The sequence below is a fragment of the Pelophylax lessonae genome (assembly GCF_965119305.1).
Source record: "Pelophylax lessonae genome assembly, chromosome: 2".
Lineage (NCBI taxonomy): Eukaryota > Metazoa > Chordata > Amphibia > Anura > Ranidae > Pelophylax > Pelophylax lessonae.
In genome coordinates, this window is record NC_138769.1 from 83,211,680 (window position 1) to 83,225,982 (window position 14,303).

The following is a 14,303-nucleotide window of genomic DNA, read 5'->3' on the forward strand; positions in this document are numbered from 1 at the left end:
GCATGGTACTTCAGTACGTGATCAGCTCTGCAGTTCTGTGGCTAATTTGCATAAATCACTCCCACTTACCAATCAGGCAGTGGAAGTTATCTGCTCAGCAGCACACATAGGCTCTGTGTACACCATTGGGGTACATAGCGGATAAGTAGAGAGAGAGAGAGAGTAGGAGGCGTCTCATTACTCTGTGAAGCTGACATTTTGTACTGTGTATATATGTATGGGAATATTGTCTGATTAGAGAACACAAACACAGCTCTTATCGGGGCACATTGAAGGGGACTCCAACGGCATTATTAAAGGTGGACTCCAACGGCATTATTAAAGGGGGCTTCCGACTGCATTATTAAGGGGGACTCCGACGGCATTATTAAGGGGGACTCCGACGGCATTATTAAAGGGGGACTCCGACTGCATTATTAAAGGGGGACTCCGACCGCATTATTAAGGGGGACTCCGACGGCATTATTAAGGGGGACTCCGATGGCATTATTAAGGGGAACTCTGACCGCATTATTAAGAGGGACTTGGACCGCATTATTAAGGGGGACTCCGACCGCATTATTAAAGGGGGACTCTGACCAGAGGCACTTTAACCGGGGCTCATACAGGGGAACTCTGACCCGGACACATAAAGGGACACTGATGAAAGGAGGCATTCTGATGGGGACACTGATGTAAGGAGGCACTCCGATGGGGACACTGATGTAAGGAGGCACTCCGATGGGGACACTGATGTAAGGGAGCACTCCGATGGGGACACTGATGTAAGGAGGCACTCCGATGGGGACACTGATGTAAGGGAGAACTCCGATGGGGACACTGATGTAAGGAGGCACTCCGATGGGGACACTTATGTAAGGGAGCACCCCGATGGGGACACTGATGTAAGGAGGCACTCCGATGGGGACACTGATGTAAGGGAGCACTCTGATGGGGACACTAGATTGGATTGCTAGATTGCTAGAGCAACAGGGACGCAGTGCACAGTGCGTGACAGGTCAGATAAGGAGGCTGATGAGGGAGAGACTTATGTAATTCCGATGGGGACACTGATGTAAGGGAGCACTCCGATGGGGACACTGATGTAAGGGAGCACTCTGATGGGGACACTGATGTAAGGGAGCACTCTCCAGTGGGGACACTGATGTAAGGAGGCACTCCGATGGGGACAATGATGTAAGGAGGCACTCCGATGGGGAAACTGATGTAAGGGAGCACTCTCCAGTGGGGACACTGATGTAAGGGAGCACTCTCCAGTGGAGACACTGATGTAAGGGAGCACTCTCCAGTGGGGACACTGATGTAAGGAGGCACTCCGATGGGGACACTAATGTAAGGAGACACTCCGATGGGGACACTAATGTAAGGGAGCACTCCGATGGGGACACTGATGTAAGGAGGCACTCCGATGGGGACACTGATGTAAGGAGGCACTCCGATGGGCACACTAATGTAAGGGAGCACTCCGATGGGGACACTAATGTAAGGAGGCACTCCGATGGGGACACTGATGTAAGGAGGCACTCCGATGGGGACACTAATGTAAGGGAGCACTTCCGATGGGGACACTAATGTAAGGAGGCACTCCGATGGGGACACTGACGTAAGGAGGCACTCTGATGGGGACACTAGATTGGATTGCTAGATTGCTAGAGCAACAGGGACGCAGTGCACAGTGCGTGACAGGTCGGATAAGGAGGCTGATGAGGGAGAGACTTAAAGATATTAAAAGGACATTGTATGAGCAAACTTAGACTTGGAATTGCATGAGGAAACTTATACTTGGCAAACCATTTGACTGTAATTATTGTGGTGAAAAAAGTGAATAGAGCCATGATTCATTTTTAAAGGAAAAAAGCTGTTGCTATCAGGAAAAGAATCATTTAAACAGAGGAAAAAACCTCACACTCAGCAAAGCAAATTTGCGACTGTAGAAACGCTGTTAAAGGGACATTGCCTGATTGAAATCTACCACTGTAAGTGCATTACTGTAAAAAAAAAATGCAGAACATAGACACACTATTAAAGGGACATTTATAAGCAAACTGACTTTAGTAGCAAAGTACGCCTACAGAAAATCTGCGAGTGTGATTGCGAAACCTTACAAAAAAATGGAAAGTAAAGACACGTTTTGAACGGGACATTTGCAAATAGAAAGACTGCAGACGCAAAACACGCCTGAATGAAATCTGCGACTGTAGGTGCATTACTTTAAAAAAAAATCGCAGAACATAGACGCGCTATTAAAGGGACATTTATAAGCAAACTGACTTTAGTAGCAAAGTACTCCTTACTGGAACAAGTCTGTTTTTACAAATGTTTGACCACATATGTTCTAGCACCCATTAATTTAACGGGCTTAATGTCTAGTGTAAAATAATTATGTTGCCTTTAGAGGAAGAGACCTGTATTGTGCTTGCTGTATTGCAGTCTTCAAAAAAAAATTGCTTTGTGTGCAATATGAAACATTTGCACAGTGCTTTATGTACTAAATATTTAAAAATGCTTGGAGTTTGAGATATGCATTGGATTCAGTGAAAGAGGTTTGAATCCTGCTTGTTGTAAGGAATTTGTATTGTCTAGTTTAAGGAATATATTCATAGTGAACAGTGTAAAGAATATGCGTTGTACTTGGTGTATGAACTTGGTATTGTACTAAGTATAGGAAACATGAATCTTGTCTCGCTTTATGTTCTGTGCTGTTCTCGACATTAGAAAATGTTATTATGTTCAGTTTAAAGAAATGTGTATCATTCATTGTGCCATACAGTATGTTTGTGTATAGCAAACCAGTATTGCTAAAAAATGTCACTTGTATTGAAAACCCCATGATAGTCCCAGTATCACCAGACCAGTGTAAGCCACCAACAGAGTTCCTGATTGTCACTATGCAAGTTTTGGTGTCACCAGACCAGTGCAGCCAGCAACAGTGTTCCTAATCACTGCTACATGAATCTCAGTGTCCCCTGCAGCCACAGTAGTCCCCAGACCAGTGTACGCTAGCAACAGTGTTCTTTTGTTCACCCTCCTGTTCTTCCTAGCAAGTGAACATAACATTCCTGAGGGCAACTACTTATTAGTTGGCTAGGCTTTCTTGACTTAAAGCAGTGTTCTCCAAACTGCGTCTCGGGGGCTGGAGACTGCCCTTTGTTGGCCTTTATCTGGCCCTTGGGGCACTGTTCCTCTCACTTATATGAGACACTATTCCTCCCATTGACACCAGAGATGGGGCACTATATCTCCAACTGACATGAATGATTGGACATTATTTGTCCCAATGATACCAATGATGGGGAACTATTTCTCCGACTGACACCAGTGATAGGGCATTATTCCTCCCACTTACATGAACATTCGACCCCCCTAAAATCTGAAAGAAAGTGAACTAGCCCTTTGTTTAGAAAATTTGGAGACCCCCGACTTAAAGGAATGGAGACTGATATAGATAAAGCTACACTAGGCTAGATTCCTTGACAACTCATACAGTGGGAAGCTTTACAACACAGTTTTTGACACATTGTTGATTGATTTTTGTGATACACAAGATACAAAAACATAACAGCAAAAAATGAAATGAAAATACCCTGGGGTACTCTCTCTCCCAAAATGTGGCAATTTTGTGGGTGTTTCTACAGTCCTGGTGCTCCAGCCTCCACAAAAATGTAGTCAGGAAATTAGATGCATAATTTATTCCCCTTGACATCCTGAAGGTGCTCTTTGGATTTTGTGACCCTCATTGTGTCCCCTATTTGAGAGGAAAAGCAGAATGTGTTTTTCGGGGTGTATTTTTAAGTAAGCCCATACTATGTGTTAGGAATATAATATTGATTGACAACATTGTTTAAAAAAAAAAAATGTTTTTCTTCATTTTCCAAAAATGTGTGTCAAGAAATGAAATATTAAAAAGGCTTAACATGCGTAAAAAATAACTTTGATTGCCTGATTTCCAAAACGTGGTCATTTTGTGGGTGTTTTCTACTGTCCTGGCTCTCCAGAGCCTCCAAACATGTAATAGGTAGTCAGACAATTAGATGCCTAATTTATGCCCCTAAAATTCTGAAGGCGCTTCTCAGAATTCAGGCCCTTCTTTGCAGCTAGGCTCCAAAATGTTTCACATATATGGTATTTCCACCCCTGGGAGGTGGCATATTTTTTGTGGCATATTTCCAAGTATTTCCATGCCATGTGTGAAACATCTTACAGTATTTGCACAATGGTCAAGAGGTTAGCACTTCCACCTGACAGCACTGGAGTAGATGGTTGGAATCCCAACCATGGCACAACCTGCATGGAATTTGCATTTTCTCCTTGTGTCTTCGTTGGTTTCCAGCGGACACTCCTGTTTCCTCCCACACTCCAAAGACATGCTGATAGGGTAACTGGTGAACATAAATAGGCTATTGTGCTGACTAGACCCAAACCATCATTTAACAGGGCACAAAGGGCCAGGAGGGTGGTAGGCAACACTAGGTGAAGTGGATGCAGCTCCTCTCAGATTAGGCCTTAAGATCCTAATGCGCATATGTAAAACAAACACAAGAGGAAACCTCCATCTAGGTGTAGCGATTTATTAAAAAGATATTAAAAAGATATTTATTGAAACAATAAAAGACAATAAAAATGTAATCACTAGTTAAAAGTGGATCAAGCCTTACCATAAACCCATATAGAGCTCCAGAGTTCAGCAGTGAAGCTGTTGGTGGAGGTACAGCTGTCAAGCATCAGGCTGGAATGTAGGCAGGAGTGGCTTCCAGGTGTAGCAAGATGACTTTGGCTCCATTATCACCTCTCTTGGCTGGGTGACGATGACAGGCTGTCATTATCACTCAGCTGAGAGAGGTGCTTTTTTGTTTCATATATGGTAGAGTAATTTGTTTCTGTATAAATTTGCAATAGTATGTGTATGTATGAATGCGAGTTAGGGACCTTAGACTGTTAACTCCTTGAGTCCCTACTGATGTAAATATACAATATTTGTGTGTAAAGAGCTGCATAAATTGTCGGTTCCATATAAGTACCTGTAATAGTACATTTTCACTCTTTTTGCATTTTCCAAAAACTTGTGATCTTCAAAAGGCTTGCCATGCCTCAAATTGAACACACTGGTGTGTGAAATGTCTAGTTTGAAAAATATGGTCACTTTATGGTGTTTCTCCTGTCCTAGCACTTTGGGACCTCAAGATATTTTGATAGGTAGCTAGGGAATCAGATGCAAAATGTATGCACTTTGAAAGCCTGAAGGTGCTAATTGGATTTTGGGCAGCTCTAAGCACCTATGCAGCAAAAAATCTCACATATGTGGTATTCCCATATGCTGGAGGAGTAGCAGAATGTGTTTCGGGGTGTAAGTGTGTCTAAGTTGTGAGTGACAAATAACTTGTTAACCACTTAAGCCCCGGAAGATTTTAACCCCTTCCTGACCAGGGGGTATTTTGCGATTCGGCACTGCGTGACTTTAACGGACAATTGCGCAGTCGTGCGACTCTGTTCCCAAATTAAATTGACGTCCTTTTTTCCCCACAAACAGAGCTTTCTTTTGGTGGTATTTGATCACCTGTGCGATTTTTTGATCATGCTCTATAAACAAAAAATAGCGACAATTTTGCAAAAATAACAATATTTTTCAAATTTTTATATATGATATTCCCCCAAAACAATGTAAAAATCAAAATTTTTTAACATTTTAGGTCAATTTATTTTCTGCTACATATGTTTGGTAAAAAAAATCGCAAAAAGCGTATTTTGATTGGTTTACGCAAAAGTTATTGCGTTTACTAACTAAGGGAAAGATTTTTGTCATTTTTATTGTTTTTTTTTTAACGAGTAATGGCGGCGATCTGCGTTTTTTTTGTGCGGGACTGCGACATTGCGGCGGACAGATCGGACCCTTGACTGACATTTTTGACACTTTTGGGGGTACCAGTGACATTACTACAGTAATCAGTGCTATACATATGCACTGTTACTGTAAAAATGACACTGGAGAGGGAGGGGTTAAGTGTGTCCCTAGGGGCGTGCTTCTAACTGTGATTGGATGTGGCTGTGTGTAGGGATGATCAAACTTTTCAAAAGTTCGGTTCGACCAGAACACCCGAACTTCCCGAAAGTTTGGCCCGGATTTCAGAACCCCATTGAAATCAATGGGACCCGAACTTCGGTAATCAAAAAACACCATTTTGAAGCCCTAAAACCCAATAAATGCCCCTAAAAAGTGCCTAGGGTTCTGGGTCATGCCCCAGGGACTATTAATCACACAAAAAGAGTTCTTAAAAATTGTCATTTTTGATAGAGAGCCAATTATTGAAAGAATTATTGAAAAAAAAAATGAAATTTCTTTGGATTTTGTTCCTGGGGGGTCTAAAAAATGTACCTGTGAAGTTTCAGCTCTGTAGCATGTCCAGAACCAGAAAAAAAAAGTTTGTTTGTATTAGAATTGCAATAGAACAGGATAGTGGCTCCACTATTTTCACAGCTTGCCGGTTTTGTAGCAGGCGTTTTTTTGGGCATTTTTCGGGGGTCTTTGGAGGCAGGCATGACATCTGAACTTCTGTGTAGGGGTATATATACACACACACATGTATGTATATATACACATACACATATATAGGTGTGAAAGTAGCAGAAACCTATGCTTGCGCTAATGAAATAATTAACACCCATATGGCTTCTCTGCTATAACACCTATATATGTGTATGTGTATAAATACATATAAGTGTGTGTGTATATATACCCCTATACAGAATTTCAGATGTTTTGCCTGCCTCCAAAGACCCCCAAAAAATGCCCAAAAAAAACGCCTGCTGCAAAAACACACCTGGGCGTTTTTGTAGCTGGCGTTTTTTTTGGGCATTTTTGGGCGTCTTTGGAGGCAGGCATAACATCTGTACTTCTGTGTAGGGGTATATATACACACACACATGTATGTATATATACACATACACATATATAGGTGTGAAAGTAGCAGGCACATTTTTTAGCTTTGTTTGCTTAATTTGGATAGAGGTGGAAGATTTTTGGATACATTTTGAATATAGTTACTTAGCACTGAGCATAATACTTTTAAAAATATATAAAGTTTCTTTAAAAAAAAAAAAAAAAAAATATATATATATATATATATATATATATATATATATATATATATATATATATATGCATGTATATAATATGTATTGTTATGCACTCGCACTTTAGTTTTTGTGGGGTGTAGTGCGTTTAGATTTGCTTAAATTATATAATTGGTATTTGGAATAGAGGATAATTTTATGTTGTGAATTATTCACATTGATATTTACATTTTTGACCTTGGTTGATATTTTGCACTTGCACCTTATGTTTTGAGGTGTGTTGTTCTGCACTTAAATTTGGTATAAGATTACATTGAGTGATGTGCAAACACGTTTTGGTGCTAGCTGCAACTTACCTGTGTTAATACAATTAATTATATTCACTGTAAAGATAAGGGGTTGCCGTTATTAAGATTGATTTTTTGAAATATAGGAGTACTTCCGGTTCCGGCGCCGCATGATGGGGTAGCTCCGCGCTACAGCTCCCGCCGTTTAAAACCCGCATATAAAGCCACCCCTCTGCCTCCTCTAGGTCCCGGACCTCCCTTGCACTGTCCGCAGACACTATGGACCGTTACCTGGAGAAAAGCGGCGCGCGATCGTTCCCGCCCGCCGCTCAAATTGAGACCGGGGATGCGGCCTCCTCCTCCACCAGCTCCGAAGCGCCTGCAATGGAGGTGAGTGGTGGCTCCTCCCCCACTCCTCCGCCACCAGGGGACATGAACCACCAAATGATTGCCCAAGCAGTGGCTGCCCTTCTCACCCCTACAATTACTGCTTCTGTGGAAAATGCCATATCAACAGCAATGCAGCTCATTAAAAAGGAGCTGGGGGAACATGCTTCACGTTTAAATGAAGTGGAAACTAGGCTATCCAGCATTGAAGATGAACTATACCAGGCTCAGGCAACTGAGCAGAGTCAAGATAAAACTAATCAGTTAATTTTACAAAAGCTTGAAGACCTGGAAAATAGGTCTAGGCGCAGTAACCTGCGATTCGTGGGCGTTCCTGAATCGCTGCAGTCGTCTGATATCCCGCATTCCTGCTCCCATCGCAGCCCTGAGGCCCTGGGTCTCACAGGCCCTTGCACCGTGGAACACGCTCACCGACTGGGATCCCCTTCCTCAGAACGCACCACTCCACGTCCCATCATCGCAAAATTCTTCAACTATGCTGACAAATCCCTCATCCTGCAGAAATACCGGCAATCTTCTCCTTTACTTGTGGATGGCGTCAAAATTCGAATCTTCGCCGACTACTCCAGTGAAGACTCAAAGAAGCGGAAAGCATTTCAACATATATGCTCCCAATTATATCAACGCAATATCAAATTTACACTGGCGTTCCCTGCCATCTTACGCCTGAAGGCCCCCAACGGCGAGCAACCTACTTTTCAAGAGCCCTCAGCTGCGGAATCCTTTCTGAAATCCACCACGCCTGATAACTCAAACACCGCTTCTCCCCTGTGCCTCCACTCGCTAGACCCCTGGTTCAGCGCAGCCCTCGCAAGGAGTCCCCCAAGCGTCAGAGGTTCTCGGGCCCGCCTTCCTGGCATAATGCACGCTGATTTTTCATGAACGGTAACGTGTTCAATGTTTCTTTTTTATCCTATCCCTAATTTCAGGGACGGATGTTGGCTCCAACGCCTATTTTCTATCTGGTGATGTCGGTGGTCGAGCCGTGATAACTATCCTTTTGTTATCTTCGTGTGTTTATATTTGATGAAACATGTTGACATTCTCTCGCTTTCTCTTTGACATCACCGGGCTGCCAGATATGGGACCGCCATACTCATCATGGGTACCCTCTAATTCGGCGGGACGTATTATGTATGCCTATGGTCCGTGGCCGCCTTGGAGCTGGCTCACAGTGTTGTCATGTGGAAGAAAGCGAAGTCCGTTGGTCGCTCCGTTTATTTTGTGCTTATGTTTTTATTCTTCTCCTTCTGTTCATTTCCCCTTTGGCCCCTCCATGTCACTCCCTTCTGTACATCTTGGATTATTCTGTTGTATCCAGTGTCACCTCCTCCTCCCTTCTACCTGCAGCTCACTACTATACCTACAGCTTTCACTGCCTCTATCTTTACATTTAAATTCCTGACACACACCCCCTCTCTGTACCCCCACTTATGAAAATTGTATCATGGAATGTCAAGGGATTACGATCCCCCACTAAACGCACCAAAATACTCCGCCATCTCAAACGGTTGAAAACTGATGTAGCCCTTTTGCAGGAGTCCCATTTGACCTCCTCTGACTTTTTCAGGCTTAGGAAACTCTGGGTGGGAACGGTCCTGGGCGCAGATGCCGTGGGCCGCAAAGCGGGGGTACTGATTTTATTACATAAAAATCTCCCTTACGAATTGATATCCTCAGAAACGGACGACTCTGGCCGTTTTGTCTCAGTACATATTAGGATATACCACAAGGACCTCATAATCTCTAATGTTTATGCCCCTAATAATCCCACCACACATTTCTTCACTGACCTCTCAACAAAATTACTCAAATACCCTCTCATTCCACAAGTCGTGGGCGGTGACTTTAATTGCATCTATAACAAAGCAGATGACCGTTCCCCCCCTAAAGGTCTTGCTAACAATCAAGATCATGATTCACCCACACTGTTGAGTTCCACTATGGAATCTCTTCATCTTATCGACATTTGGAGGCTCCACCATCCTATCGATAGGGAATTTACCTTTTACTCTCATCCTCACAATGTTTTCACTAGGATAGATTATTTTTTTTGCACTGACAGTGAAGTCCCCTTCATCGCTGACACTACCCTCGAGAATATTGCCATCTCAGACCATGCTCCCATCTCTGCCTCGCTAAACTACCCAGACACAGCCTCGTCCCCACCCACCTGGCGCTTCCCTGCCTTCCTGAACCAAAATGCAGATTTCAAATCCTACATTACCCAGGCATGGGATGAATATGCCTGTGCTAATGCCCCTCATAGGGACAACCCCAATCTCTTCTGGGATGCTGCAAAATCCTTCCTCAGAGGGAAAATTATTTCCTATACGGTATCCCATAAGAGGTTGGCTCAGACCAAATATAAGCAAGCCAGCTCAGCATTACGTCAGGCTCAGCGCTCACTCAATGCCGATCCCTCCCCCACAAACAGGGACCTTTGGCTCCAAGCCAAACAAGAATTTGATACTTGGGCGCAAGAAATAGAATTGGCCAAATGATCTCAAACAGATGCCTTGTTTTTCAAACACGGTAATAAGGCGGGCAAACTCCTAGCCCCACTTTGCAGGGGTCCATACTCCCCCACTCATATCACCTCACTGAGAGACCCTACGGGCAAGGTTGCTAGATCGCCTAGGGATGTGGCAGACATAATGCTTCGTTATTACTCGTCCTTTTATGCCCCTGACCCTATAGACGAATCGGCTGCCCAGCTGTTCCTTGATAAATTGGCCCTTCCCATGGTCTCCCAAGATCAAAAAGATATGCTTAATGCACCTATCTCGGCTGCAGAACTTTCTGATACAATATCCCACCTAGCCCCTAATAAAGCCCCTGGCCCGGATGGCTTTACAGGAGAATTCTTTAAAACTCTCCGAGAACCGTTGGAAAGCTCCCTCCTAGCACTATATAACTCCATCTGGATGGGCGGCCCATATCTACCATCTGGGAATCAAGCTACTATTAAGCTTCTTAGCAAAAAAATAAAGACCCACTCGAACCTGGGTCGTATAGGCCCATTTCACTCCTCAATCTAGACATTAAGATTCTCTCTAAAATCGTGGCCACTAGACTCGCCGATATACTTCCCTCCCTTATACACCCAGCCCAATCAGGATTTGTAAAAGGCAGAACAGCAACTCTTAACATTCGTAAAGTTCTCCTGGTCCTCGACCATGCCAAACGTCACCCAGACTAAGACTCTGCCATTATCACCCTGGATGCGGAGAAAGCCTTTGATAATGTTAATTTTCAATGGCTTTCCATGGTTCTCACCAAACTAGGCTTCTCTGGTCATTTCATGTCACTTATCCACTCCATGTACTCCAAACCTTCAGCCAGACTGATGGTGGCAGGTCTCCTGTCGGACGAATTCCGGCTATGCAAGGGCACCAGACAGGGTTGCCCTCTATCCCCCCCTATTGTTCAACTTGGCCCTGGAACCCTTATCAAAATACCACCTTGATCACGCCCCCCTCCATGGTATTGACATTGGCGGCTGCGACCTCCGCACCGCCCTCTTTGCTGACGATGTCCTTATCTTTACTGCAAACCCATCGTCCGACATGCCCATCATTAAGCGATTATTTAGTGACTTCCGAACCTACTCGGGTCTACGCATAAATTTCAGCAAGAGTGAAATTCTCCCTCTCGGCGGGTCACCCACCCCGTCCTGGTCAACCACATCCCCCTTTACTTTAGCCAAATCTCATATCACCTACCTGGGCATCAAGATAGGGAAACTCCCCTCCTCCCTCTACTCTCTAAACTATCCTCCTCTACTTCGCAAAATTGTTTCAGAAATGGAAAACTGGATGGATCTCCCCCTCTCATTCCTGGGTCGGTGTCACCTCTTTAAGATGGTCAGCTTTGCCCGCCTGTTATACCCAATGCAAACCATTCCTTTATTGCTCAAACATGCAGATGTCCAGATGCTCAACAAAACCCTACAGAAATTTCTATGGCAAAGGAAAAGACCCCGCATAGCTCTGAAAAAACTATACCTACCCAGGAATGAAGGGGGCATTAGCCTCCCCAATATTAGACTGTATAACTTGTCTGCTTTGCTTAGGATAGGGCTTGACTGGATTTCTGAATCTTCACGTTATTGTAACTTTGACCTGGAATCGGCCATGGCACACCCTTACTCTTTATCCGCTCTTCTCCACTCAAAATTAACCATCATCCCCAGAGACCTGAGACTCGTCAGAGATACGGTAATAGCCTAGAGGGAATCACGTAGATGTCTTCGACTACCCCCCTTTATTTCTAAACACACCCCTATCCAAGGCAACCCTGGATTCACTCCTGGACTGGATTATGCTATATTCCGTGACTGGCACTTATCAGGTCTTACTAAATTTTCTTTTTTGTGTCGGGAAGACACCGGGGCCCCACTTCCATTTGCAACGGTTGCTCAAAAATTCTCTTTGCTGCTCTCCCACACCTTCCACTTTTGGCAATGCTCTCATTTTATACGTTCATCCTGCTCATCCGGAGGTCACTGCTTCAAGTCTTGCTTCCTAGACAAACTTCTCATGGAAGGGTCTTACCACATTTCAGCCATCTACAAACAGTTATCTAAGGCCGTCTGTCCTTCTCTATCCGCCCTCTCGGCTAATAACTGGCATAAGGACTTTCCTGATCCTAACCTTATGGAAAAGCTCCTGCTTGGACTCAACAAAACCACCCAGCTCATCCCATGCGAACAATGGCGGGAATCTCAGTTGAAAATCTTCCATAGAGCCTACATCCCTTTCCTTTTGGACAAGGATAACCCGAACTCAGCATTGTGTCCACATTGCAAATCCTCAAGACCTACTCTCACTCATCGCTTTTGGTCTTGCTCCTTTATATCAGCCTTCTGGGATCAAGTCGTGTCCTTCATCCATAGTGTCACACTGCTACACCTCCCAAAGGACCCGCTTTTACTAATTTTCGGATATTGGGACAAACAGCTTTTGACTTACTCTCTACTATCTCAACCCTACCCCAAGGACTGGATTCTTCTATGCCTCCTTACAGCTCGGAAGCTTATCCTACGGCACTGGACTTCGTCATCTTGCCCCTCTATTCCCTTACTCATAAAGGATCTCACTCAACTGCTCCATAAAGAAAAGCTCTATATGGACTTTAATCATCCTCCGTCATATAAACGTTTCAGTAAACGTTGGTCTACCTTCATTGAATCTGTTCTTCCAGGCCAAATTTTGGACTCCTTCAATAGTTCTTTTGTTTATCGCCTATGATCCCTCGAGTTGTCTGTTTGACTACATGGACCCATGTGAGCTCCCTTTCCTTTTCTCCTTCACCTTCATCGCTCCCTCCCCTTTTTTCCCTTCCCCCCCCCCAGTATTATTTGATCCATCCAGTTATTCTATCACCTTACGGGATATCCTGTGTACTGGTTTTGTGATAATTTCCTTGCACTGTTTCCTTATCCTGTATTCTCTTTGCAAAAAGTCAATAAAAATTAATAAAAAAAAAAAAAAAGAAATATAGGAGTATTTTCTTTTAAGCCTTTTAAGCCACCAGGCTGCAAAACAATATCTCCCCATAGTCCATACAGCTTTTGAATTCTATAAGCTTTTTAGTGTTAAATTAAATTATGTAACATATGTGTTGTTTTTATGAAGATGGTGTTTTATGTGAAGGATGAAATATTTTTTATTGTGAGGGGGCTGCATCTCCATTTTATTTTATTTTTATTGTAAAATTATAAAACATGTTTCTGATTCTGATAATTTAAATTATTGGAACAATGTTTATGGACTGTTGAAATAAGTTCAGGTAGCCTTATTTAGACGCTTGGAAGTGATAATACTAAAGACATTTACGATGTTCACTTTGCAGGGGAAATTTCTCTTTTCTTAGTAAATCAACTGCAGCTATTCTGACTTCTATCATCCATAATCATGTAAAAACAAATAGGTTGTTGTCTTTATATATTGTTTGTTTATTTATTTTTTTCCTTGAGCCCCCGTTCACACTAAGGCGACCTGTGAGGCGACCTGGTCGCCTCACAGGTCGCCGTAGGTCGCCTCCCATAGGGAAGCTGCGGACCCGTTCTAATAGGAGCGACACAAGTCGCTCCAACTTAGAAAAAGGGTCCGGAGATTCTTTGGGGCGACCAGGAGGCGACCGCCATAGAGTTCAATGTTATGAAGTCCGTGGCGGCCGCTCCGAGGTCGCGACGCGCTGCTCGCACCGCAACCTTGGAGGTCCTATGTGAACGGGGGCTTAAAGTGATTGGGTATTTTCGTTTACATTCAATAAAATAACATAAAATGTGCTTTCAAAGTGAACAGCCTTTTGCCGTTAGTACATAAACCCTTTTGTTTTCAGAAAACAATGACCTGTCCCAAAAATGTATACAATGTGAGAAATAAGTGAGAAATAAGTTAAGTGAAGTACAGTCACTATGTAGCAGTCAGCAAAGTCTGCATATCTAATTAGTGGTTACAGTAGGTCCAATGTACACATATATTTACAATAGAAAACAACTAAAGCATTTCTAGACCCAAAAACAAAAAGTGA